Raw genomic sequence first — 5,044 nt, forward strand, 5'->3', positions numbered from 1 at the left:
TTTTGTATGTAGAAAGTAGCGATTTCCAAAAACCACTTATGATATTAATTAATAGTGTATTGATAAAGAACCTCTTGGTAAATCTGACTAGAGTGGCTTTTGTGATATTTAAATCATATTTACTTATTTTTATATAATTACGTAATAACAAAAAGTTACATTGCACTCTTAATTTTTGACCTAAAGTTAACTTTTTTTTTTTTTTAGCGAGGCAACCCTTGGTTGACCTCACGGATTGCAAGGAACTTGTCTGCTTACAATCCCTTATTTTTTATTTTTATTTTTTATGCCTACAGCACCTGGTCCTCCTAGGTGATCTCTCATTCAAGTACTAACCAAGCCTGACTCTGCTTAGCTTCTGAGATCAGACAGGATTGGGCTTGTTCAGGGTAGCATGGCTGTAGACTTAGAGTTAACATTACTCTAGAGTCAAACAGAATTGCTTATAAAGATTTTAATTAGTTTCATCTCAGGAGCAGACTGCTCATATAATTTCAGTGTCCTCTTTACTGTCTCCATCTCTTCAACTTCAACTAGTACATAAAGTTAGGATTCTGTAATGTTTATGAAACTGAAAGCCTACATTCCCTCTTAGTTGATGAGAAACACTGTTCTCTTTTTTGTGTTATGTTCATGGAGGGGCCATAGCAGAGTAACAGCCCTAGGTATTGGGTACATCAAAAGACTCCCAGGTTGCTAGGGGGTTGGGGGAAGCTGCCTTCTGGGTGCTGAACTGAAGAAATCCCTCTGTCCCCACTTGAGGACTTACCTCAACCTCCCCCTCAGACAGTCAGGTACACTTTCTACTTTCTTGTGATTATTTTCCCCCACAGGGACCTTGTGCTTTCTTGCACACTAACCTTGGTCAGGATTATCTCAGCTCATAAGGCGTGTTTCAAATAACATTTAAATAGGCAATGTCTTACCTCACACACAAACTGTGAATGCAAAAAGATACCTAGCTATTATTTGACTTGGATGCAGGTTACCTAGGAATGTTAGTTTCATCATAATTCATCAATCTGTACATTGATTTGTATACTTTCCAATATCGATGTAACACATTGATTAACAAATATGTTTACAAAAAATACATGAGAAAAAAAATGTCATGTAACGTCAACTACCAACATCCACATACATTTAGTGGGGAAGGCGTAAGAGTGTTGGGGCCCTACTCAGTTAAAACACCCAAGTGTCTGTTTACACATAGACTTGGTGAAGAACTCTCTCCTTGCGTTGTTCACTTCTGACTCTACAGTTATTGAACTCAACCTCAGGATTCGTCCTGCAGCCCTCAAATTCTGAACATAGTCGATATAAATAAATTCGAAATCTTATCTCTTTGCACCAGAATTTGTTCTTCAAATTAGAACATTATAAATGGCACTTTTTAGGGAGCTTGTTTCAAAACTAAGAAAAGTGTCTAAACAGAACTTTGAAATTTCTATCACTGCTTGTGAGATACAATGATGAAGTTAATTTAAGCTGAGCAGGTTATGTTATTTCAAATTTCAGTTTTAAATGAAAACCAATGGATTTAGGCAAAAAAAAGAGTGGCTGGATTCCTGAGCTATTATTAAAACCAAATGAAGGCAGAAACAATTTTAGTGAGCTGCCCTGAATGGATCTTAGATAAAAAAATAATATTAAAAAAGTAATATGAGACATGGCATCCAAAGAAATAAACAATATAATCTCAACAGATCTGATATAAGAAATGTGCATTTTCTTTCTTGGCTTTGGGCAAAGTTAAGTTGCAAGGGGGAATCGTATGGAAATTGAATCTTTTGATCTTTTGTTCTTCTCTCTTTCCCCTTCCTCTTTCATTTCATTCTATTTTTTCTACCTTCCTTTTTCTTAGAAGACTACTGTAATTATGAAATTCATGTGAGTTAATAGCTAAGATGAATTCATGAACCGTGTACTAGCCTTGCCCTATCCGATGGGATCTGCTTTCCTTTAAGTAAGTGAAGGGATATTTCCTGAAGGAGAGAAAATGAAATATGACCTGGTGAGTTCCGGGGAGGCCATCCCCATGCTGTTAAAGCTGCCTGGGAGAACTTATGATTTTACAGATGTGTGGTGTCCTCTGCCTGTCCTCTGCCTTGCATTTAGCTGTCTTGATTCGTCTAACAACTTCAGGGATTCTCTGCTGCACACAGGCCTCTCGTTATCTTCCCTACTCTGAAAAAGCACATCATGAAAAGTAAATTCCTTGCATGTTTGTTCTAGTTTCTGAGTGTGTTTAGAAGTTAGCCTGCAATTTTATGCCTCCTTGTTTGGGGATTTTCTGCACAAATGGAGAAGTATCAAGGAGACCATGGAATTGTTTATAATGCCTGAGGCCATCACTTGTCCTCTTTCTATCCAAAGGAAATAGGGCACAATGTCCAGGAACCATGACTACGGGATGCAGGTCAGGTCAATGACCTTGGGAAGTTGGTTACGTAGTCTAAGACCCTATATGTGCATCAGTAAAAATAGAGACAATGAATCCTTCTTTCATAAGATTGTTGTGAGACATAAAAACTGTGTAGCCTGGCCACTTCATTAGTAAACAACTAGTGCATTTGTTATTACAATCAAGACACTGCATCTCTGCTCCACTTAGATCATGAATCCCTTTAAGCGTAGAGAAAAATCAAGATTTAAATTAATGATATATATTCTTCTGGCTTCTATACATCAATATATTCTGTTCCTATATACATTTTGCTTGTGTGTTTGCCTCACCTCCTCCAATTTTTTTTGCTCAAATGTCATCTTCATAGTGAGGTCTGACTATTTTATTTAAAATTCAAGTCTTACTCCCTCATCAAACCCCATTATGGTTCTGACCTGTGTCATATCTTGTTTTAATTTTCTCAATGGTATTTATAATTTTTTAAGGATACCATAAAACTTATTTGTTAGGTTGTTATCTATCTTGCATCATTAGAATGTGAGCTCCATGAAGCCAGGGTATTTGTTCTTTTACTGCTGAATCTCTACTTCCTTGAAATAGTAGCTGACAGGTAGTAGGAATTCAGTAAATATTTGCTGAGTGAAAGAAAGAAATAATGCATGTCTTTATGATAAAGTTCCATTAGGTAATAAAGCTAAGACACTTAGGAAATGATCATAAAATTTTGTCCACCTCACCTGGACGGAATTTGGATTTTAGAAAAGATCCAAATTCAAATCTTGACTCCTCTACCAATAGTGTAACCTCGAGCAAATTACTTTACTTCATTGAGTCTCAGCTATTTCGTCTCTAAAATGAGGACAATAATACCCACCAACAGGCAAGCCAGGATTAAGTGAGAAAATAGATTTGAAAGTGCTTGACATAGAAGGGTACTGCTAAAAGTTCAAATTTTTATCCTTTTACCCTAAAGATGTCAATATACTTTGAATCAAAATGCAGAGTTCTTATGATAACTCTGGTGGTAGACAGTCCACATGCACGGTTGGTTCATGAAATCAGATTTTTTGCGGGTTTAATGAAATAAAACTGCAGTATACTGAATGGTAACCCAGAGATGTTCCTGCCAGCTGTGATTAGTTATATTACATGGCAAAAGGGACTTTGCGGAAGCCATTAAAGTATAGACTTTAAAATGGGGAGATTATCCTGCATTAATTATCCAGATGGGCCCATTCCTAATAACATGAGCCCTTAAAAGCAGAGAACGTTCTCTGACTGGAATCAGAGAGATGAGGCAGAAAGGGAAGATTAAAAGGGTGAGAGGAACTGGACCTACCACTGCCAGAGCAGGAGCCACATGGAAAATGTGAGAAGGAATGTGGACAGCAGGAAATGGGAACCTCAGTCCTATAACCACAAGGGACTAAATTTGGCCAACGACTTGCTTGAGCTTGTGAGCGGATTTTTGCCTCCAGCGATGAATGGAGCCCTGCAGATGCCTTGATTTCAGCCTTGTGAAGCCCTAAGCAGAGGACACAGCTGAAGCCAGCCAGACTTTTGAGCTATATAAATTGTCAGATAATATATTTGTGTTCTTTTAAGCTGCTAAATGTATGGCAATTTGTTATGGAAGCAATAGAAACCTAATACAAATACCAATGCAGTACACTTAAAATGAGTGAATCCTATGGTATGTAAATGATTCTTCAGTAAAGCTGTTAAGAAATGTCAATACAACAAAAATGTAAGATGTTAGTGAACTAGAATAGGTAAAGAAGAATGAAGAATGGCACAGAGGTAAACAGTCCTTCCCAAGAAGGAATTCTGTAGTTACTAAGATAGGCTGAGATGATTTAAATTCTAGTTTCTCCAATTAAGTTTCATGTATAAACTTACACTGTGTCCTGGACAGAGCATGTTGCATACTTGTATATTGAAAGATGCATGTAGAGGAAAACGAGGTTCATTATGGAATAACACAAAAGCATTGTCTTACATTTATGAGTTAAGCTAGAAAAACTTAAGGCTGTAGAAGAGAAAAAAATCAGAAATAGTGTAGTAGATTTGAGGTAATGAAAAGAAAATATAAAAGTTCATTAAATTGCTCTCTTGGCATGAGAAATGCCTGTCTGAGTATTCAGAGCCAGAGACGTTGAAAGAGGCTGATTTAGCATGACTGTCAGGAGTGGTGTCTTTCTCTGTGTGGTCCCCAGAGCCACTTGCCATATGCTATTTTGAATTAAGACTCAGCAGGATATTGCTTGGATCTGAAAATATGGGCTGCTATGTTGATGAAAAGAAAGTTTTAACTGCTATTGGAGAGAGATCGAATTGTTCTTTTAGTGCCTTTAATTGGTATATTTTCATGTTTCTAATTCTAGAAGGAGTCAGTAGATAATCTGACTTTTTGTTTAATAATTTTTACAATTTGTATAATTAGGTAAAGTCAAAGAGCCATTTTTATTTTAGAAAAGTCTATACTGATTTTCCCCTCCAGATAATGATTTAAAGGGTGTTATTCAAATTTTGAAACTTAATTTCTTGGACATTAAGATCATTTCTATATCATCAAGAAACTATTTTTCTGACTCACCTGTAACCTGTAATCACCATATATATTTAGTGCAAATTGAA

At 36.5% G+C, this 5,044-nt stretch overlaps 1 pseudogene; it reads right to left on the reverse strand.

Annotated features, from left to right (window-relative positions):
- Nucleotides 1-287: 287 nt before the first annotated feature.
- Nucleotides 288-406, reverse strand: LOC120584492 (uncharacterized; annotated as a pseudogene).
- Between the last annotated feature and the right edge of the window lie 4,638 nt (nt 407-5,044).

This window comes from Pteropus medius, unplaced genomic scaffold (genome assembly GCF_902729225.1).
Source record: "Pteropus medius unplaced genomic scaffold, Ma_sr-lr_union100, whole genome shotgun sequence".
In the NCBI taxonomy this organism is placed as follows: Eukaryota; Metazoa; Chordata; class Mammalia; order Chiroptera; family Pteropodidae; genus Pteropus; species Pteropus medius.